Source organism: Ictidomys tridecemlineatus, chromosome 14, assembly GCF_052094955.1.
Source record: "Ictidomys tridecemlineatus isolate mIctTri1 chromosome 14, mIctTri1.hap1, whole genome shotgun sequence".
Taxonomy (NCBI): Eukaryota; Metazoa; Chordata; class Mammalia; order Rodentia; family Sciuridae; genus Ictidomys; species Ictidomys tridecemlineatus.
Window position 1 is genome coordinate 55,359,242 of NC_135490.1, and position 24,343 is coordinate 55,383,584.

The following is a 24,343-nucleotide window of genomic DNA, read 5'->3' on the forward strand; positions in this document are numbered from 1 at the left end:
ATGGATTTACCTTTTTTCAAGTCTTCACAATCTTTAAATTCTTAATCTGCATAAGACAAAAGAATAGGAAATTTAAAAAAAAAAAAAAGAATTACTTAATCTACTGAATTCAATTAAAACATACCCAAACAGGGATCCCAACCTCAGGCCCCAGGTCATTCTGTCCAAAGCTATAAACTGTGTCTGTTTATCATTACTAATTAACTCTGGTGGTAATTTGCAGTAGTGTCTTGTTTTTCACTGGTAAAAGTGATTCAGTTTCATTCTACACAACTCAGAAGATGGGGAAGAAACACTTCTAATTTCATGTTTCACCCTCAAACATCACCACTTTTATCATTTTGGGGACTAACTCTTAGCATGCAGTCTGTCATTAAATTAAAGAAGGTAAATGAAGATTTCTTTCCCATGCTTTTGTTTTAAAGCTCCATAATTCCTACTGCAGACCTGAAGCTTTACCACAAGAGGGCACCGATGCACAGCATGGTTCTCCTACCACTGGCTAGCAAACACCGGGCTGTTGGAGACTTATTACCCTTAGTAATCTGACCCATTTTTAGGAACACTTTAGACTTTAATACTTAACTAAACATAAACTAGAAACAGCTTTACTCCAGCCTCCTTCAAAGGTTGATATATTTAAATATTTTAGAGCAATCGCTGAGTCTAGGCTTGCAACACTAAATACACTCAGAGAGGTGCAAGAATTTTGACCTCCCACAGAGAAGCATGATTAGTCCCACTGAGACTAGCAAAGAATGGTTTGGTCAAATCTTTCTCATTAGCATCCCTCTCATTAGGATTTCAGCAAAACTTCTTCCTTTCCTATGAGTCTGAGTGGTGCAAAATCCCTGAATTTAGATTTTCCACATCTTAAACCAGCCCAATATTCCTTTCTTACCTGTATGGCTCAGACCTCTAAACCAGTCTCTGCTCCTTGTGAAAAATACTGCCAGATGCTCAAGCCCACCTCATTTTCACAACTAGTCAGTAACCTACACCTTGGTGGGTCAATCACATCTCTCCCTGCATTGTTTGCTTTCCAAAAGTTAATTTTATTTGTTCCCAACTTTGTTTATGCAATTTGTAGTTAGTAATTACATAATTCAATTAAAAATTTAAAAATCAAAAATCAGTATGAAAAATCAAACAATTTTGAGGGTGAATAAGCTGTAACCTTTATGAAAATTAATTTTTAGTGTTTGGGAAAGGTCTAATAAAGACTTTTTTAAATGCTGTGGAATTAGGGGTAGGCAAAACACTGTGAAAATTTGAATGGAGGAGAGGGGAGCACCAAAATATAGAAGGCTTTTGTTCTCATTTTGCTTCATAAATGTTTTGAGTCCTCACTCCACTGAAACTGAAATTGATAATGACTCTTGCTGTGTTAATAGATGTCTCACAAGCAGTCCCATCAGCAGGCCCACATTCCACGTTTTTAGCTTGACACCAAAGGAACAATGGGTGAATATTTTGCTGTATCTGTTTTAAATTTAAAATAAAATTTTGATGATATATATATTATCATTTCATGAATGCCTGTTCTAGAAAGCTGACTTTTCCATTTAACTCACTACAGATTCTGTCTGGGTAGGGGAGCAAGGCTTCTAAGGCATAGCTGCGGAATTGTCAATTGCAGGAACAGCAAAATGAATTGCCCAAGCCCTCAATCTTTCCTCTGTGATCTACGTATACTTTCAAAAGAACAACCTCACTTTCATGAAGAGAACATTTTAGAGTCCCTTATTGCTGAAGTAGATGTGCTTGACTTTAACAGAACAGATTTTTAGAATTTAATCTTTTTTTTTTTTTTTTTTTTTTTTTTTTTTTGCCATACTGGGGATGGAACCCAGGGCCTCATATATGCTAAACAAGTTCTCTACCACTGAACAACACCCCCAGCTTAGAACTTGATCACCTTTAACAAAATGGTTTAAAGCTGGACACCTGTAATCCCAGCAACTCAGAAGGCTGAGGTAGAAGGATTACAAATTCAAAGCCAGCCTCAGGAAAAGCAAAGCAACTCAGTAAGACCCTGTCTCTAAATAGAATACAAAATAGGGCTGGGGATGTTGCTCAGTGGTTGAGTGCCCCTGAGTTCAATCCCCAGTACCAAAAAAAAAAAAAAAAAAAATGGTTTCAAGTCTTTCAGTTTATCCTATAGCTGTGCCTAAAATGTTTGCTTTTCATTAATGCAGGCTGGCACAGTTGTAGATGTTGATATATATATTGCTTAAATGATTACGCACAAAAGGGAAGATTGTGACTGAGGGTTTACCCCTGTGGCCAGGAAAGCTTTGCCATGGTCTTCCATATCCTTTGTAATCAGAAGAACGGCCCACACTTGATCCCAGATGGCATTCTTTACATTTAAACTTTATCATAATGTAGCAAAAAGAACAGAAAGCTCTTTACTAAATCATAAGCAAGTTATTAGATTTAGGGATGGAAGAGCACTTGCCTAGCATGTGCAAGGCCCCAGGTTCAATCTCAAGCACCATAGATAGATAGATAGATAGATAAAATCTGCTTTTGCCACATGGCAAAATCAAGTGCATCTTAGTTTTAAATACTAAAATATGAAGAGAGCGTTGCACTGTAATTTCAGCAACTCAGGCGGCTAAAGTAGGAGAATCACAAATTCAAAGCCAGCCTTAACAACTTAGCAAACTTATCATCAGCTCTTAGACCCTGTGTCAAAATAAAAAGGGCTGAGGGTATAATAGCTCAGTAGCAAAGCACCTCTGGGTTCAATCCCAGTACAAAAAAAAAAAAGAATATAAAATATGATGAGAGCAAACTCTCATGCTGTACGTAATATTCTGCTAAAGTGGCCTCCCTCTTTCTGCCTCATAGGAAGCCCCTCCCTGTATTACAGCTTTGCACAAAAGAGCCACATTAGAGGAAGGTCAAGCATCCACCCTCCCTGTCTTCTTCCTTCTGGGCTGCTATTAAAAAATACTATATATTGTGGTTTATTAGAAATTTATTTCCCACATTTCTGGCAATTGAGAAGTCTAAGATGAAGGCACCAGGAGATCTGGTGTCTGGTAAGGGCAGTTTCCTGGCTCATAAGATACCTTCAATGAACAACTCCCCTGAGTCTCTTTCACAAAGGCACTAAGCCCACTCAGGAGGACTCCACCCTCATGACCTAACTATATTCCAAAGGCCCCACCTCCTAATACCATCCCCTTGGGTAAATAGGATTTCAACATGATTTCGGGGTAGACCACAAATATTCAGATCATAGCATCCAATTTCCCCCTTCCTAATAGATTCTCAATTTTGTCCAACTATCCACTCAAACCATGGATTAAATTTAATCAGTCCATTCCAATGAATATTTAACCTTTCACTGGTTCACAAGAGCATATGTAACTTAAGTTTTGCCTAAAACAAGTTAAGGGAAGAACTTATATTTCATAGTTGGGGGAGGAGATTTTCCTTCTCCCACTGGATATGAATAGGAGAACATGCTGCCTGTTTACTGCTGGCAGCTACCTTACCACCATGAGGGAAAGCAGCAGAAAGAAAAGATAGAAAAAAATGTAGATGCTTCAAGATGAGACTGAGCCCAACTTTAGAACCTAATTCTAGACTTTCATAGATACATAAGACATTTTCCAAGTGTTTAAGCAAATGTGAGCTGTGGTTGCCTGTTGCAGAAATTTTGTGCCCTAATTGAAACAAAAATATCAAAAATTTGCCTCAACTTTGTGGGGCCTGCTTTGCTAGTGTAGAAAGTACCTCCCTGGCCCAATACTGCTGGCTACTGCAAAGGTGGAGAATTAAAAGGGTCAAGAGTGTCTATGTCAATTCACATAGATAATAAATTAACATTTCTTCGTGTCTTCCTAGTGGATTATCTTACTGAAACCTCACAAAAACCTTATGATTAAGTACAGCTATTAATCTCATTCACCTGTGAGAAAATCTAGCCCAAGATTAAACAACTTGCTCAGGTATGTTGTGGTAGGTAGCAGAGCCTGGATTCAAGCAAGACACTCTCCCTTCCATACGTACTTGGGCCCTTCTTTTATAAATTACAAATTCAATAGAGACGAAAAAATAGTCTACAGGGACTGCAGTTGTAACTCAAGAGCAGGGCGCTTGCTTAGCATGTGTGAGGTATTGGATTCGATCCCTAGCACAACATAAAAACAAATAAATAAAATAAAGGTTAAGGGGCTGGGATGTGGCTCAAGCAGTAGCACGCTGGCCTAGCATGCGTTCTGCCCGGGTTCGATCCTCAGCACCACATACAAATAAAGATGTTGGGTCCGCCGAAAACTAATAAATAGATATTAAAAATTCTCTCTCTCTCTCTCTCTCTCTCTCTCTCTCTGTCTCTCTCTCTCTTAAAAAAAATAAAATAAAATAAAATAAGGGTTAAAAAAAGTAATGCAACACTAAAAAATAAATAAATAGTCTGCGAGAAGGTTAATTTCAATGTGAAATAATCTTAGTCCCCTTAACAGAACATTTACTAAGTTTGGGGCATGGATCATGGTGTACATTCAAAAAGGATATTAATAATGTCCACAAAGTTAAACTCATTCTTTGGGGTCATCTAATTTATTAATAAAATTTCCACTGCTTCTACATAGTACTTTATTTTAATGGCAGAAACATAAGAAAATGTACATCCTATAATTTAACAGATAATAACTTTATTGAATAATATTAATTGAGCCACCCGGTAAAGGAACTAAAGAGAATTTACCAAGTAACAACAACTTTTTCCTTTAGAAAGAAGCTTAGAGTCTAAATGAGAGATAGATCAGAATAGCAGGCATATGAGTACGTATATTAAGGCTCAGAACACCAAGTACTTACCAAGTGGTCCATAGATTATACATGAAATGTGTATGTGTGTGTGTGTGTTTTCTGAAAAGAGGGCCCATAACTTCCATGAACTTCTTAAATAATTCTCTCCATTACTACTCTCAAAAAGCCAAAAAAAGGACAATTCAAATTTTTCAGCAGGGAAAATGACTAATATAATCTAATGTTTGCTTCCATTTACATTTCTTTCTCAATATTAATTATTTGATTAAATCATACATTTTGCTTGTTCCTAGTTAAGACTTTTTGAGTCATGAGATTAAAAACACTACTTCAAACCAGCTTAAGCAAAAAGGCTTTCCTGGAAGGCTCTTGAGATAGCTAATGGAATCCAAGGGCATGGAGTTTAGCTGGCCCCACAGAGGATGGGGCCAGGAAACCAGCAGTTTCCATCGCTTTCCTTCTTGCAAATTTGCCTGGTCTGTTGATCTCTTGGCAAACCAGCATTCATTGCTTATGCATGCGCAAGACCCAATGCGCTTTGTCCTTAGTTTATGTATCCTCCCTTCATTGACCTGCAGGGTGACTAAACAGCATCTCACAGTCCTGATTCAAAGCTCCCAGGATGGAGAATCTGTTAATCCCATTAACACAGGTATGAGATCCTATGTAGCAAGCCTGATTGTTGTTCCTGAGTATGAACTGTGGCAACTCTGCAGAGAGAGGGGCAAGAGACTGCCAGCAATGTCTCCTACCCTGTTCATTTACACTCATTTAAAGAGGAATATGCTCTTTTTGTTTGTTGTTTTTCAGTGCTGGGGATTGAACTCAGAAGCACTGTACCACTGAACTGCATCAGCCTTTTTATTTTATTTTTGAGCCAGGGCTAAAAGCTGGCCCCCAACTTGCATTCCTCCTGCCTCAGCCTCCCCAGATGCTTCCTATTACAGGCCTAGGCCTAGGCCACAGCTAGAGATGAGTCTCTAGCTGAAGCTGCCTAGTAGGTTTAAATTGTCTGTCATGTGCTTTGGTTCTCTTTGTTTATTTGTTTCTTTATTTTGGGCACCAAGGATTGAACCCAAGGGCACTTAACCACTGAGCTACAACCCAGCCCTTTTTATTTTTTATTTTGAGACAGAGTCTCACTAGGTTGCTTACAGCCTCACTAAGTTGCTGAGGCTAATTTGAAACCTGTGCTCCTCCTGCCTCAGCCTCCCAAGCAGCTGGTATTGAAGATGTGTGCCACCATGCCCCACAGGAATTGCTTTTTTAAGTATGGTTGTATTTCAGGAAATTTTTACTTATAGGCTCTCTAGAATCTGAAAATACTCTCCTTTCCTAGGAGATGGTAATTAAGATAAAAATATCTTAAATAGTGATATTACTTTTAAATCGAAGTCTACGGTATTTTGATCCAGGTCTTTTCTCTTTATTGCAAACTAATTTTGAGGATTTGTATCATTTCATATATTACAGTTTCTAATCCTCCTACACATGTTTAGATTTTTAAAAAATGGGACTTCCTTGTCACTATTGACCATCTGTTAATCATCTAAGAGGTGGTCATAGGACAAAACTACAGCAATTTAAAGATCTTAATTGGCTTTATTTTCCATTTTAGAATCAGGCAATGCTTCATTCCAGGAAACACAGCAATGAGTATTCTATGAACTGAGCCAAAGAAGTTGGTTTTACAGACAGAAAAGCCTGAAGAAAACAAAAACAAAAGAACAAAAAGAATTGGTCATTTCAAAGTTATTTTCCCTGTAAGGTTGTGGTAGGACAGTAGAAAATAAAAAATTGATTGGTTAACATCAGGTTACTTTTTGTGTAAGAAATAAAGCAAAGGGAACTTCATTATCATGCCAAATAAAATTGGCCAGTTTGGTGACTGTGGGTATAACACAGCATAGAGCACTTTCCTAGCATGTGCAAAGCCCTGAATTCAACCCCCAGCACAAGAAAAGAAAAAAGACTGGGAAAATTGGCTATTATCTCTTCCTAATTCTGATTTCTCAGAAGGTTAGATGAAGAGCTTAGTTTCAACTTGGTGAAGTGAAACTTTTATGTGACAATGTTAGTCAGCTTCCCATTGCTATGACAAAATACCTGAGAAAATCAGATTAAAATGAGAAAAGATTTATTTGGGATTCATAGTTTCAGAGGTTTAATCCATGGTCTCTTGGCTCTATTGCCTTTGAGCCTGTGGTGAGGAAGGCAGCATATCATGGAGGAAGCATGTGGCAGAACAAACTACATATATCATGGCCACTTGGAGAGAGGATAGGTCAGGGTCCTAGTGTTCCCTTCAAAGGCACACCCCCAGTGACCTCACTTCCTTTCACTAGATCCCATCTTATAAAGGTTGCATCAAATCCACACCAACACAGACACCATTTTGATTTTTAGTCAGGACTACTGAAGATTAGTGCAGGATTTTAGTTCAAAATAATGGTCAACTGTAATTTTTATTTAACAAGGTGAATCCCAACCTGTAGTGTCCCTTATATATTTCATTTCATTAACCCTCTAGCATTTCCATGAGTGCTATGAGATCCATACTTTTTTAAAAAATGAATTGAAAGAAGATTGTCTTGAGGATGAACTTATTTATTTTTTAATATCCAATAAATAATCTAATAGGGAACATGGAAACCTTTGTGAGGAATCCTGTTCAAATGCATGTGTACAGGATATAATGGAGGGAAAAACCTAATAAAACTTCTAGTTTCATATACTTTTAGTTGACTTTAAAAAACTCTGATTTTGGAGGTCACACAGCTGAGCAATATATTATTAGTCTCCTACTACCTGTGCTACTCTCGTCGACGCTGCCTAATGGGTTAAAATTGTTCTCCTGTGGAAGCTGCCCTTTTGCTCTCCTCCCCTATTCTTAATCTTAATGATTAACTGAAAGATTAGCTATTCCTTTTAAAAGGAACTTTTTAAATAGCAACTTTTCCTTCGAGTCACAGAACCCAGAGTACTTGGTAACCTGTAAATTACATCAGTATGTGTAACATCCCTTCTTATTCTTTAGTTCTGTACATCAGCAAACAAAAAAAGCATATAAATTTCTGTGATATTTAACTTGTAGAAAAGAAATATATTTGTCTAAAGAATGACAGAACCAGCCCCTGAAGGTCAAAGTTGGATTGATTATAATGTTCCAGCCAGAAAAACAGAGAAACGTATGCCCTGGATAACAAAAGACTCCATATTACCCCCTGAACCTATTTTCCTCCCCTATAAAGCCCCTTTCTCATAACTGAGTTCTCAAAGATTTTCTATTTGGGGGGACAATAGCTCCCCACATCTTCTCAGGGGATCAGCCACTGCCTAAACCTAATTTCCTTCCCACCAACTCTTGTCTCCTGAGTTGTAACTTTAAAGCAGCAAGCACATGGAGTTGGGTGCAGTAATAAATAGACTCACACCCGTTATCTGATAGTCATGATAGTGGGCAGCAGCTAGACATCTTCTTCAGCTCCAATGATGCTGGTCTAGAGCCTCATTTACCTGGGACCTCACAGGGTTATTATACCCAGATTAATGAGAAGTCTATGGAAACCATAAGCTCATTGATCATCAACCTGGGCTGTGCATCAACACCCCAAACAGTCTTTAAAATCTCTGCAAATTTTAACTTTTCCATGGGACACATGTCCCCAAGGTTGAAGATGACCACCTTTGAAGAAGTATTCAGACAAAATATGTGGTACAGGTTGCAAAAGAGAGCTAAATGGCTTTTTTTTTCATATTTTATTTTTATGATAAATGTCTTATTCTGTTCATAAAATTTGGAAATGAAAGAAAAAGGTGCATTCAAAACTCCAACAGAAAGAGACCACCACTGGTACCATTTTATTAATTTCCCACTAATGTTTTCCTTATCCATATTTTTATATAACCAGGCCTTACTATAAATACATAAAGATGGTTTTTCTATCTTCGTACTACTGACACATTCTCCATTCAAAGCAGGCAGTAGGATTATGAATAAATAACAAGTATAAACTTTATCATTGCCTTTCTTTGCCATTCCCCCCACCTATTCTTATCCCTCCTCAGTCAGTACAAGGACTCACCAAAGCAGAACATTAAAACAGAATCAGCCTTACCAGTAAGGCTCTTTTGAACTGCCTTTGACTTCAGGTTGTAAGGACCCATTTGCTTTGTCATTCCTGCAAATTCTTACTTGGAAGTATCTGGAAATTCTTGAAAGGATCTTTGAGTCCACAGTCCTGAATTTGGAGGACGACCTAACCTCATGTCCCTTCTCTGCCTTCCACAGCCTCTCCTAAAGATGGTACAACTGAGATAGGACAGAGGATCCCTGCCCCACAACATGGGGAGAACGTGGGGAGCACCCACTTGGACCTCACACCACCTAAGTGAACAGCAAGCTGCCAGGGAGCAGTGGCTTTGCCTGCCCTTCAGTGAAGGTGTTAGTTGTCCCCCTCAAAACAGGAGTCCTGGTCCATCAGCAGCTGTACTCCTCTCTGGAAATCTAAATTCTCTGAATAGTTTATATTTCAATTAGGTTTATGTGCATAATTATTTTGCATAACCATGAAGGGCGAAACTGTTTAAAGGAAGGATCATACATACACCAGATTTATAGGCACACACATGTATAAGTTGTTCATGAGTACAGGGTAAAGATTATGTGTCTATGAGTACATTTTTTTTTCTTTCTTTGGAACTGGGGATTGAACCCCCATGGGTGTTTAACCACTGAGTCACATTCCCAGCATCTTTTTTTTAATTTTGAGGCAGGGTATCACTAAGTTGCTGAGGCCCTTGCTCAGTTGCTAAGGCTGGCTTCAAACTTGTAACTCTCCTGTCTCAGCCTCCCAAACTGCTGGGATTATGCGTGTGTGTCACAGCTCCTGAACTATGAGTACATTTTTTGTTTGAAAAGAAGAGTGAGTGAGACTTCATCTTAGAAGTCTCACATGTCCATTGTTATCTGTCAAATAAACTAGTGCAGGACTAAGCTCCTGCACTGGCCCCAAAAAACTAGACAACAACTGAAAATAAATTTTTTTTAAATTATTTTTTTTTGTAGTTGTAGATGGACACAATACCTTTATTTTATTTGTTAATTTTTATGCGGTGCTGAGGATCGAACCCAGTGCCTCACACATGCTAGGCAAGCGCTTTGCCACTGTGCTACAGCCCCAGCCCCTGAAAATAAATTTTTATCTGATCTTCTCGGAAACCAGGAGAGATAACAGGCAAGCTTCCTAAACAGGCCTGTTTCATGATAATAAAATCCTCTCTGCTTCAATCCTTAAAAATAAATAATCAATTATTTTTCTATCTTTCTGTCTTCCTGTCTGTCCCCACCCTTATCCCACCTGACAAAAAAAGTGGCTTTGAAATGACCAATCTGCTCGCTATTCTTTGTTTCTACTTTTATCAGTTCTTCTCTATCTATAAACTAATCTATTTGCTCAGCCCATTAGAATATTCATTTTATTTTATGGAATGAAGTGTAGCCTGATTCTATAATCAAAAATAAAGCCAATTTAGATCTTTAAGTAAGTTGTAATTTTGTCTTTTGACAGATCCATGGGCAGGAACAGAAAGGACAAAGTCTCTCTCCTTCATATCTGCCTTTATCCCCTGCAAAGCCCTCATCAACACTTTCCAGCTCTGATTGTAAAAGTACCACTATTTTACATAGTAAACATTGAAGAATAATTTAGCAGGAATGATTTCCTTGCTTCTCAACAACAACAAAAAAAAGAATCCATTAAGGGGGACTTGATTAAGAAAATGAAATATTACTCAGTCATTAAAGAAGAATGAAATGTTGTAATTTGTAGATAAACAGATGGATCCGGAGGACATTTAAGTGAAGTGAGCCAGGCGCAGAGAGGAAAATTCTGCATGTTCTCATTCATATATGGAAGCTAAAAAGTTGATCTCATAAAAGTAAGTTAGAATAGTGGGTACCAGAGACCAGGAAGGAGAGTTGTGAGGGGAGATAGAGGGAAACTGGGTAACAAGGAGAAAAATAGAAGAAAAATAGAAACATATAAAAACATTGTTTAAAAAAAATTTCCAACTCCACAAATTATTATTGTGAAGCTCTTCTGTTAAAAATAAGACTGGATGGATTTTATAAATGATCACATCTTGCACTTGTAAAAATACAGTAACTCTACATGGACATTTTATAGGCAATTATATTTCTTCATTTAAACTTAAAATTTATGCTCGGATTTGTAAAAATTTCAGACACTTCCAAACCTATAAAAATTTGTTATTTCAAAGTAGTTCAGGAGTTTAATAACAATTTAGTCATAGAAATACATGTTATCATAGAGATTACAATTTATTTTGGTCCTTTTTTTTCTCTGATAACAAGAAATTTCAGGATTTGTTGAGACTTACCATTTAGACAGCTGGTACCAACAACAGTATTTGAACTATGACCTTGATTTAAATAGAAACTAAGACTCCAAGTCGGCATGGAATCCCACAGGCTCAGAAGGCTGAGGCAGGAGGACTGAGAGTTTGAAGCCAGCCTCAGAAATTTAGCAAGGCTCTAAGCAACTTAGTGAGTGAGACCTTATCTCAAAATAAAATATGGAAAAGGGCTAGGGATATGACCCAGTGGTTAAGTGCCCCTGGGTGCATTCCCCAGTACCAAAAAAAGAAAGGAAAAAAAAAAAAAAAAAGAAACCAAGATTCCGTCTCTTTCTTCCTCATGCCACATCATGCCCAAAGACCATGTATCATGTAGACAGCAGGCTAGAATTTTAGGATTTTGTAACTAGAAGGGACATGAGAGATCTTTGAGAAAAATCCTTTCATTTTTTGTCTTTGTTTTTGCAATTCTGGGGTTGAACCCAGGGGCACTCTATCACTGAGTTACACCCTCAGTCCTTGTTTTTCTCCTATTTTTCTGACTGCTGCATGATAGTTGTACATAATGGTGGGATGTGTTGTCACACATTTATACATGTACACAATATAATATAATATGGCCAATATCACTCCCTAGTATCTGCCCTTTCCCTTCTGTCGTTCCTTCCCGAGTTCCTTTCTTCTACTCTAATGATCTTCAGAAGGAATATGTTCTAATGTTCTATAGCACAATAGGGTGACTGCAGTTCATAATGATTTATTATTTATATTTTATTTAAAAATATAGAAGACTTTAAAGTTTCCCAACATGAAGAAATGACAAATGTTGAAGGAGATAAAAATGCTAATTACCCTGATTTGATCATTACACATTGTACATATACATCAAATATTGTATCATATCCCATAAATATAAACAATTATTACATGTCAATTAAAATGGAAATAAAAGTCCAAATAAACCTTCCATTCCTTAGAATTTAAGAAAATAATTGATCACTCATTAGAATATCATTCCAAATTTTTCATTAATTTGCATGCCACCTTAGAAGTATGTTAAGATAAAGAGTGTATGCATCAAGATTAATAAAGTATAAATGAACACAGCAACCAGAGCAATATGGAGAAGCTGATGTATCAGCCCTCAAAGCTAACCACTGTGCGATGGATTGTGAGCAATTTGGTTTTAAGAATAAGTATACAAAGCAGTTAGTAAAAAGAAAACCCATAACATGGTAGGTGCTAATAAATGGTGACTAAGATATTATAATCATAACCAATATTATATTTCTTTTTCAAATATCCATGTTATTTTAACGAAGTTATGGCTATATCCATTCTTAAGGCTTTAAAATAATATTAGAAGACACTATGTAGTGGAATCCTCCAGCAAAGCGTAGCACCAAGCTCTCCTGGGCTGTAAGTGAGCCCATTCCTCTTCTAACCTAGCATCTTCTGAAGCTTGTTTCAGGAAATAAAAAAAGAATGATTAAACTCACCATATACTTTTGCCATGTTTGGCTCTTTCATCTCTGTCTGGAAAATTTGGAGGCAGTAAGGTCCTTAATTTTATATTGGTCTGAAAAACCTCTCTACAATTCTTGGTAATTATTAACTATGACACCAGAAGAAAGAGTCAGTACATTGTTCTTGTTGTGTATTAGAGAAGGTTTCAAAAGGAAGACCCTCACAAAAATTTTCAGCTCAGGACACAGAGACTGCAGAATCCTACCAAACAGGATTTTCCTCTTATCCCTCATCTGGATCTGAGATTGCTGTTCTCAAGAATCAATTTTGAAGCCCTGAGGACCTAGCACAGTCCAAGAGTCTCCCAGAAATGTTAAAATATGGACTGAGAACCCCAGCTTCTACAGCAGACAGTAATTGGCCTCAATGGCACCACTGCAGACCTTAGAAAGCTCAGGGCTGCGGCTGTAGCTCAGCAGTAGAGAGTGAGTTTAGCAAACACAAGGCGCTGGGTTCCATCCCTGCACCATAGATAAATAAACAAACAAATAAATAATCCAGCAGACCTTCATCTGGGCACACCGGCCAAGTCCCTTCATACACCCTCTGTATCTCTTCCTTTTTGCCTTCTGCCAAATCCATAAGCAGCTCCCTCATCTGATCTACCCAAGACGATATAGAAAGCGGTTTATAAAAGTGACAAAGCAGTCACACAGCAATGTGACCTTAATTTCATCAGAATAAGATAATTCCTTCAGATTAATCATACTTCCATTAGCAACTCTCCCCATCGAAGATACCACGCAAATTGATCTGGCGGATATTTACTGAAATGGGGCCTGGAAGCTCATATGAAGGAATTCTCATGGTAGAAGCCTGCTCCTGAGATGACAAAATACCCCCTTGTAGTCCTCACGGTTCTTTCTTAGGACAACTTAGAGGAAGGCAGGAGAAGGAAGGGGGTCCATTTAGAAAAAATGAACCAATGTGTAGCCATCCCAGAGTCAGAGCAGAACCTCCATCCCAGCAACATATCTGAACTCTCTCCTACAGTGTCTCAGTCTGCAACTCAAGTAGGCTAATAGAGAAGTAGTCGGATGTAATAAACTGCAAAAAGTAAAAGAAACTCCATGGTGATCACAATGGCCCTTGGAAGGGGGAAGCCAGCAGCCAGCTCTGCCTCTGTCAAACTCTGATGTGGCTTCTTTACCTCTCCCTGACTGCACTCTTCCCAATTGTCTGGGGACAGCCTGAGGAAGGCTGAATAATCTGGAGAGCCTGGGGAGCTGCTAGGGGCAAGTAAGTGGTGTGGGGGAGGAGAGAGGAGATGGAATAAAGATGCTAAAGTCCCAGTTAGGAGTTTGGAAAGGCAGTATGGGAGGGGCCTTCTCCACTTATTCTCTTGCTGGAATTCAGGCAAGATGACCTCCCTCTAGATGGTTCCCCTGATTACTAGGTCCACTGCCAGCATGCTCCCCCCCATCACTCTGGCCTCCAGGCTGCAGTCAGAGCTGTGTCTCCTAATCCTAATCACATGGCTCCCTGCTTCCCAGGGCCCAATTCTAAGATGGGATAAACCTGAGGTTTTCAGTCATCACCCCCCAGGCCTCCCAGTCCTAAGCCCAACCTGCCTGTCCAGCTCCCTCTCCTGAACTTCCACCTCCTATCCCAGATTTGGGGTCTTTGGATGTTATTTGCTGCCTCTGAGTGCTTATTCAGCCTCTTCTCTCTTTTTGGAATCTCCTTTCAAGATTTAAACTAGAACTATGGGTCTATCTCAGTGGTTGGTCATACTTAGAATGTGCATTAAAAACATTCAATCACTAGCATTAAAAAGAAAAAATATATATATTTTGGTCAGACATCTTGTCCTCAAGGAAAAATCATACAGAGACACATAGACAGACAGATGTGTCGCAAAACAAGTAAACACATGAGTAGGTAACACACAGGCACTCAGACATGTAGATACTCAGACACACATAAAGATACATAATGTAAAGACACTTGCACATACATACATCCAAACACATACACAGACACTCAGAAACCACATACACAGACACATTAAGAAAACCACATAGACACACATGTACACACACATGCAACTACTTCACATTCCAAGACTGGGCTAAATCCCCTTCTCTAGGCTTCCAGACCTCTTTCACTGCACTGACCTGCTTTTACAGACAAATCCGTCCTCCTATCTCAATGACAAATCCTTCCAGGCTGGTGCCCTTCCCTTTGAAACCTTAAACACTCCACCTATCTTAGAACCTGTCTGGTTCACAGTGGACCATCCATCAATCAAGGTTTGCTAAACTGAACAAATCATTCCACAATGGGCCAGAAGGACTAGAATGTGGAATGGCACCCACAGTAACCAAATCTAAAATTTATCCTCCTCTCTATATCTCTGGGCAAGGGCAGATTACTGCAACTGTGAAGAATATGATAATTGGGCTGGGGGTGTAACTCAGTGGTAGAGCCCAAGCTTAGCATGTACAAGACCCTCAGCTCAGGCTGAGTTCAGGCTAAATCCCCAGCACCATTTAAAAAATCTTTTTTAAGATAATTGACAGTATCAGTATCAATTCACCACTCAAGTTTTATTCTGCCTCTTAAATTTTTTAAAAAGAAATTATCCCTTCTCTTTTGACACAGCTGTTAGCTGTTGAATTCAAAGTCTTCTCAAATTTGAGATATTTGGCAGAGTGAACTGAGTTGATACACTTCTACACAGCCAAAAGAAAACAGCAAAGAAACTTTGTTAGAGCTTCATTCAGCACATATTTCACTCTCTGTTTATCTCCTAGATTAAAACTCTTTGATGGCAGGAGCTATGTCTGATTGCTTTGTATTTCCCACAGCTCCTGGTGGAATGCTTTCAGGATGAATGACAAAGAACTGGAGGAGAAGGGGTAGTATAGGACATGGGCCTTCTGCAATTTCCAAAGAGAAAAAAATGACAAGTAAGTTAGAAATGTAATAAAACCTTCAAAAATATGCACACCTTCTGCATAAGTTATGGAAACTCAGGTTCGGTCCCCAGCACAAGGCGGAAAAAAAAAAAGAAAAGAAAAGAAAGGAAGGAAGAAAGGCCAAAAGCTTTGGGACCTGGCTGTAATTCCAGTTGTGCAACACACAAGCTATGCCACCCTTAGCCTCTTGAGCCTTGTTCTCCTCATCTGTAAAAGAGGAAAAAAGACTTCACAGGGCACTTGTTGAACACTTAACACAGTGCCAGGCACATAGGATCCATTCTATACACATTTGCTCTCTATTAATAATATTATTGCTATTGTTCTGTAAGTCCTCAGTAAATTTGAATTTAGAGCAGAAAGTTGTTAAAACATGGTGTGTTTGGGAATTTGGAGAATTATCTAGAAGAAATCTCCTTTAAATGTAAGCAGAAACACATTCCTCCCCCCCCCCTCCCCAAATTATGAAAGCAATCTGTTAAAACCTGATTGGACACAGGCCAGGAGCTTCCTTGGCAAAACAAGGCAGGTAGGCTTCACCCACCCTATGCAGCTCGAGGTAGAAGACGTTTCTGGTCACTAACAGGATCAGCTTTCAAGCCCAGTTCAGGTTCCACATGGTAGCAAGTTCCCACCTGGAGAGGGGAACCAGTTGGGCAAACCCAAGCAACAGGTGGCCCTCATAGTATGGCTCTTAGATATTTGTCCAGATTACCATCTCCTGGAAAGACAAACCAGGTGGAACAAGATGGGCATCAAGAACCACCTAAAACAGGATGCAGCCGGATAATAGGAGCCACTCCTAATGTTCTACAGCACAGGTAAGTAACTATGGTTGACAACAATTAATTAAATACTTTAAAACAGCTGGTAAAGAAGATTTTTTTTTAAGAGAGAGTGAGAGAGGGGAGAGAGAGAGAGAGAGAAAGAATTTTTAATATTTATTTTTTAGTTCTCGGCGGACACAACATCTTTGTTGGTATGTGGTGCTGAGGATCGAAACTGGGACGCATGCATGCCAGGCGAGTGCGCCACCGCTTGAGCCACATTCCCAGCCCCAAAAGAGAAGATTTTTTAATGTTCACGGCACAAAGAAATGATGAATGTCTTAGGTGACAGATATGTTATTCACTCTGATATGATCATTACACATCATATACATGTATTGAAATGTCATATTATACCCCATAAACATGTACAGTTACCACGTGTCATTTAAAATATATTAAAATGTATTTTAAAATAATATGATTCATTTTTTGAAAACCACACAGAAGCCCTGTGTGTAGTGATGAAAATCAGGCTTTTTCCTGAGCCTCTGGCACCCAAGTCCTACCCTGTGGGATTGGCAGCTGAGACCAAGTAGAAACCCAGGGGCTAGTTGGAGGACACAGGATCCCTAAACCCTATAGGACATTAATTACTTAATTATCTCCTGTCTGAGCACTGGCTCAGAAAACTGTAGGGTCTTGGAGATTAGTATGAGGGAGGTCAGTGGTTCTAGCAATAGGCAGTTAGTGGATAAAGCTGGGAAAATAGGGTGGAAGCCCCACATCCCACTGAGTACAACAAGACTGAATTATCAGTTGCTAATGTTGATCAACTTTGTTCTTTCCAGTAAAGTCTGCGTGCAGAAAGATATGGCTATATGGCTACATAGCATGCCAATGTACACATGCAGCTCACCTGCAGATATTTTTATAATAATATCACCCAGTGTTTATATAGCACTTTGCAGTCTCTAAAACACTCATAAACACTGACTCACTTGTTCCTCATAACAACCCTGTGAGGTAGAAAGAAGGGGCAATTGTTTAAGTACCATGTAACAGATGAAGACTTAGCAATGTTATATATACTATCCCACAGCTAATAAGTGGCAGATCTGAAAGTAGAAAAAGGGATCCTGTGTAGTGTCCTTCCCACAATTCTAGGCTAAGCCATCTCTATTTGAAGGGGTTTTGCAGCTATTTTTAAATCCCAGCTGGCCCTGGTGAGCCAGATCCAGCAATCCCAGGGGACCAGCCTCATTCTCCCCCTGTTTCCCTCTACTTTCCTCACCCACCCCTGCATTTCTATGGTTTATTTACATTATGAACCACTAATGACTCCCTTTACTTAAGCTAGTTTGAAATGGGTTTCTGGCAGACACTTGCAAACAAGTCTACCGACCAATGTGACCAATGCATAAATAGAGATTTAAGTAGAGGGAGCAGAAGCCGAAGGACACATTGAAAGGCAGAGAGCAAGTGAGCTGTGAGAATGCTATTTCCCAGCACCCATACAGTCTGTACACAATAGGGGCTCAAGACATATTTGAATAAATGGCAGGTGCTCCTGAGAGGACAGAGCAGTACATTACCCACCAGTCCTGCTTTGGGTCCCAGACTCCCTTCCAGACTTGTGTTTCATCTCTTCAGAGTAAGTCCCAGCTATGTGTGCCCTTAGTCAATCACCATGACTCTGGGCAGGGACACACTGAGATTCCAGTCTTTCTATTGCCATACCATGGCCACCATCCTCTGCATACTGGAGGTGATTCTAGTGAATCTTGCAACCAAAAGAATCTCATTTGCTTCCTGTCCTCACAAAGACAAGAAAAACTTGAGGGAGACGGGGGGATAAAAAGAGTTGTCCAAAGGATATACAAATTTCAGTGAGCGAGGAGGAATGAGTTCAAGAGATCTGTTGTGCAACACAGTGACTAGAGCTAATAACAATGCATTGTCTGTAGTTTTCCTTTGGTATCTGAGGAGATTGGTTCCAAGACCCCAGCAGATATCAAAATCCACAGATGATCAAGTCCTCTTATATAAAATGATACAATATTTGCAACCTACCCACAATGTCCCATACACTTTATATAATCTCTGAATAACATAGTAAATAATTAATACAATTTAAATGCTATGTAAATAGTTACTTGACTATTACTTGGGAAATCATGACAAGAAAAAAAGGTCTGTACATGCTTAGGACAGACATGATTTTTCCAAATACTTTTGATTCACTGTTGGTTAAATCTGCAGGTGTGGGACCCCCTGATAGGGAAGCCTACTGTACCAGTACAGTAGGCTTCCCTACTGTTAACAGAGTAGTTCTTAAGGGTTCTCAACACACACACACACACACACACACACACACACACACACACACACACACACGAGGAAATGGATATGCTAATTAGCTTGATGTAAGTACTTCACAGTGTGTGTGTATATATAGAATAGCACATTGTAGGCCATAAATAAATGCAACTTTTACTTGTCAATTAAGATAAGGTTGAGCATTCAAGTCTTACAAATGAGATTAAGTCTCCAGGAGATCAGTCCACTTGCCAAAGGGCACAGTGCTGGCAGACAGCCACATCATAATGTTCAACAAAGTCTTTTGTAAGTTCCACACTGTTGCCTTATTTCCCTCCACTCAGAGTTGTTCTTTTTTTTTCTTTCTTTTTTTTTTTTTTTTTTTTTTTGAGAGAGAGAGAGAGAGAGAGAGAGAATTTTATTTATTTTTTAGTTTTCGGCAGACACAACATCTTTGTTTGTATGTGGTGCTGAGGATCGAACCCGGGCCGCATGCATGCCTGGCGAGAGCGCGCTACCGCTTGAGCCACATCCCCAGCCCCCCAGTTGTTCTCTTTTCTAGGTACTTCCTCAATCCAACCTTTCTTTTCTAACTGACCCTACTTAGTCTTTAGGGATGAAACCTTTAAGCCTCTAGGGAGCAGAGACCTTTTTTGGAAAGAGGAGAAGGAATACCTGTCAACTGGAGTTGGGACACATCAGTCACCTGCATTCCGCAGCTCCCTGGGCTCTGATGTCTGAGCTGCCTGATCCCAGCCCTGCAGCCAGTTCTTGTGACCCCAAGATCCAACCCCTTTGGTTGTCTACATCCTGCCTCCAAGGTACCCCTCAACCTGCCCACAGTATTCTAATAACTGAGCTATTTGGAAGGAGAAAAGGATACAGAACAAGAATAAGCATGCAGCCAGGCCCTGGTGTGTTCCCCATCAACCTGACACTTTCCCTTCACTTTCCCTGCTTTCTACAACTTGTGTCTTCCAGGGAGCAGAACCATAAATTAATTATTGTAGTAAGTTGTGGTAACTGCAATAATTAAAATAACTACAGCATTACATATTGAAAGTAGAGGACAGAGCTACTACGATGCCTAAGATAATTAGAAAAACTTTGGGTCTTGAAGAATGAATAGAAGTTCACCAGTGGAAACTTTAGATTGCTTTCTCTGGAACTTATCATCATTTACTCCATTATATGGATATCAATTCATTTGACAAGCTGTTATAATACCAAACCAAGAGCTGGGCAAGGCTTCCCTTGTTTAACAGAATATCTTCATGGGATCAGTGCCTTGGGATTTGCATGTGCTTTACAATCTTTGTTTCAATGTAATATCTTCTATAACAATTAAAAATACTCTACCCTGAAATTGACTTTGAATTCCCTTCTCTGCCCCCAGTTAAAAAAAAAAAGAAAGAAAAAGAAAAGCATTATTAGATCTAAAATAAACCCTGATTAGAAATAGGCTGTTTAAAAATCAATAAACTCCTCCTAATCCCTCCAGTGGAAAAAGGCTCCTCTGTCTTCCCTAAAAAGTCAGTATTTATACAAAGTCTCACACCACGGGCTTCAGAGACGCAGAGGTGCCCTCGTTCCACCAGCTGCCAGCACCCTCAGAATCTTGCAAGACTTATTTGGCTATAACTAATCTCAGCTCCAGGCTTGCTTACATTTTTGGGTTACCCTTTAGCCTGGAATGCAGCTCAATGTTCTCATTAGAGCTGTCTTCTAGCCCCAGCCCTCGCTCTTTTGTTGCTGTTACTTTCTGTCCTGCCATTAGTAATCTTGACTGCTCCCAGCACGCAGCCAGGCCCTGGTGTGTTCCCCATCAATCTGACACTTTCCCTTCCCTCGCCAGGCCAGATCCAGGCCGGAGACTCCTCCCTCCCTCCTCCCCTCGTCCCTATAGTCCTGCGCAGCTGCAGCCCTTCCAGGTTTTTTACAGTAAGATTTAATAAAAAATAACTCTTAAGAGTGTATACAGAATTGTGGGCAAACTGTCAAGATAACCAAGAAGACAGGCTGCCCTAGACGCTTTGGCATGTCATTTGCATAGATGACAGCCACTTTTCCAGTCACTTACTGGCTCTATAAAGGGGGCTCTAAGAATCCCCCAGTAGAGATCTTGGATCTCCTTGCTCTCCAGAGATATCTCTAACCCTGAAAAGTGATAATGTATGTGTGTGTGTGTGTCCAATAAACTTGAATTTGTCCTTTTTAAATGTTTTTACTAGGTATAAAATATATTTTAGGACTTTTATAGAAAAAAAATTAAAGAAAAAACCCATAACCTACCACCCAGTGTCAAACATTGTTAGTTTCTGTCATAATCTTTATTTAAAAATATTAACCAGCATGTTTGTAATCCCAGCAACAGGCGAAGTTGAGAAAGGAGGATCTCAAGTAGGAGGTCAACCTGGGCAATTCAGTGAGACCCTGTCTCAAAATAAAACTTAAAAAGGCTGTAGATTGTAGAGCACCCCTGTATTCAATCTCTAATACCTGTTCCCCTCCCAAAATATGTATTTCATTGTATGTTTCATTACAAAAGAATATGTACTTTAATAATATTCAGTGAGATTTAAGTAGACGAGGCAGAAGCCGAACACTTTGAAAGGCAGAGAGCAAGTGAACTGTGAGAATGCCACTTCCCAGCACCCACACAGTCTGTACATAATAGCATTTAACTTCTGTAGTTTCTTTTCTTTTCTTTTCTTTTTCCTTCAAAAAACTCTTACTGTCAGTCTAATTATAAGAAAAACATCTGGCAAATTCCGGTAGGGAGAAATCCTGCAAATACTTGACCAATATTCCTCAAAATCATCAAACTCATAAAAAACAAGGAAACTCTGAGAAAATGACATAGCCTAGAGGAATCTTAGAGGACAAGATCACTAAACATAGCATGGTACCTGGGTGGAATCCTGGAATGGAAAAATGAACTTTAAAAATCCTATTAAAGCCAGGTACTGTGGTACACTCCTGTAATTCCAGCAACTCTGTAATCACAGTGATTCAGAAGGCAGGCAGATCACAAGTTCAAAGACAGACTCAGCAATTTAATGAGACCCTAAACACACACATACACACACACACACACACACACACACACACACACACACACACAATTACATAATAAAATAAAGGTCCATCAACAACTAAAAATATATATGTTAAAAAAAAAAAAGAGAGAGAGAGGTTGGGGTTATGGCTCACCAGTAGAATGATCACCTAGCACAATCGAGGTGCTGGGTGGGTTCAATCTTCAGCACCACATAAAAATAAATGAAGTAAAGGCATTGTGCCCAACTACAACTAAAAATATATTTTAAAAGGAATGGAAACTAGTTAACATAATGTATCAATATTAGCTCATTAGTAGTGACAAATGCAAAATGCTAACAATAGTGGAAACAATGTACTAGGTATATGGGAACTCTATAAATCTTTGCAACTTTTTTTTTTAAAAGAGAGAGAGAATTTTTTTTTAATATTTATTTTTCAGTTTTCGGTGGACACAACATCTTTATTTTTCTTTATTTTATGTGGTGCTGAGGATTGAACCCAGCACCCGGCGCATGCAACTTTTCTGTAAATCTAAAACTGTTCTCAAGTAAAAAGTTTATTTTTAACAAGTATGACATTATTATTGGGAGAAAAAAATTAAAACAATGTAGAAGCATGAAAATAAAAGGCAATAGCCCTCTGCTTTCATGTCCCCACCTCACAATTGGCACAAGCCTTATTTTCAGGGAATGTTTTCTCTCTATTGCATAGTAGAATTCATGTTGCAAACCCAGTTTTGAATTCTGGCTTTTTGTTTGTTTGTTTGCTTAATAAATCAGCATAAGCATTTTCCCGTGTTCTTAAGAACACTTTTTAGAGACAATGTGATAGTTTGTGTAATATTCATTGCACTGTTTTCTTGCCTAAATTAACTGTGATCCAATCCTAATGTTTCCATGAGATTGCTTTCATTATCCATGTCTTGGAATGTTTTCTTCTGCAGAAAACTGCTCCTCTGTTTTCTCCGAGAATAGGAAAGTCAGCAAAATCTTCACCCTTGCTCTCCTAGGGCCTCCACAAAACTTGTTTAGTCAAATGTATCACAACATTTGAATTCAATTTTAGGAGCTGGGGTTGTGGCTCAGCAGTAGAGCTCTCGCCTAGCAGGTGTGAGACCCTGGGAGGATCCTCAGCACCCCATAAAAATAAATTTTTAAAAAAATGTGTTGTGTCCAACTACAACTAAAAAAAATAAATATTTTTTTAAAAAATAGTTCAAATTTCTTTCTTTTTTTCTTCTTTTTTTTATGTCTCCTCTTGTCTTTATTACTCATGATAAAGGGACTTGTAATCCATTAGGGATAATCCAGATGCTGTCATTGTTCATGGCTAAAATGAAGAATCTCTGTGTTGAGGTAGTGGATTGAACAGTGTCCTCTCCAAATTCTTATCCATCCAGATCTTATTCCCAACAAGTCCTTGGAATAATGTTACCTTATTCAAAAGTAGGGTCTTCACAGATACAGTGTGGTAAAATTTGGTCACACTAAGCTAGGGTAAGCCCTCAATCCAGTGACTGGTGTCCTTATAAGAAGGCATGTACCACAATTAAGAACAAAAGTGTTCCCCAAAGGCCTATGTGTTAGAAGGTTGGTCCCTTGCTGATGGGAGGTGGTGGAAATATGAAGAGGTGGAGCCTTGTGGGATCTGCTTTTAAAAAGGACTAATGGGAACTCTCCCCTCCCTCCCCCCCTCCCCCCCCCCCCCCCCCGCCCCGCCATCTTGGTCATGAGGAAAATGGTTTTGCTTTAGTACCTGCTTTCCCCTTGAAGTGCCGCCTTGCCATGGGCCCAAAAAGTAATGGAACTAACCCTGGTCTAAACCTCCAACACTATGAGCTACATGGAACCTTTCCTCTCTGGGGGAGGAGCTTAGGGGATAAAACCCAGGGGTGCTGTACATCTATATCCCAAGCCCTTTTTTTATTTTTTATTTTGAGACAGGGTCTCAGCAAGTTTCCCATGCTGGCCTCAAACTTGCAATCCTCCTGCCTCAGCCTCCTAAGTAGCTGGGATAATAAGCATGCACTACTACACCCAGCAGCCTTTCCTCTTTGTAAGTCGTTCATCTTGGAATTTTGTTACAGTAGCAGGAAGATGACTCACACCATGAGAAGGCATAGAGATATACACAGGGAGAATACCATGTGAAGATGAAGACAAAATCATAGTGATGCATCTACAAGCAAGCCATGGGACATACAGAATTGCTAGTCACCACCAGAAGCCAGGAGAGTGGCATGGAACAGATTTCCCCTCAGAGCCTGAAAGAATGAACCAATCCTGTTGACTTTGATTTTTTTATTTCTAGACTCCAGAATCATGAAATAAATTTCTGGGTTTTTTTAAGTGATCTGGTTTGTGATATTTTATGACCCAGCCCCAGGAAACCAAAGCCAGTGCACTGTGGCCTCAGAGGACCTGGGTCTATGCAGAGGTCTGGCATGTGTGTGGAAAAGAACAAGTGTTCTGCCTGCCAGGGTCACAGGCCACATGGGTGAAGTGTCAACCAGAGGGCCTGAGTCCAGTGTTTGGTGACCCTTTCTTTCTGATCAGATAGCCAAATGATCACTATGAT

At 39.4% G+C, this 24,343-nt stretch overlaps 1 long non-coding RNA gene across 2 annotated transcripts; it reads left to right on the forward strand.

Moving 5' to 3' along the window:
• Window positions 1-12,774: 12,774 nt before the first annotated feature.
• Window positions 12,775-24,114, forward strand: LOC144370430 (uncharacterized). Of its 2 annotated transcripts, XR_013430398.1 has the most exons (3): window positions 12,775-15,608; window positions 16,316-16,438; window positions 23,853-24,114. It is a non-coding gene; the product is annotated as an uncharacterized LOC144370430 (long non-coding RNA). The 2 variants fall into 2 exon arrangements; XR_013430397.1 differs by lacking the exon at window positions 12,775-15,608 and having other exon boundaries at window positions 15,634-16,438.
• Window positions 24,115-24,343: the final 229 nt, after the last annotated feature.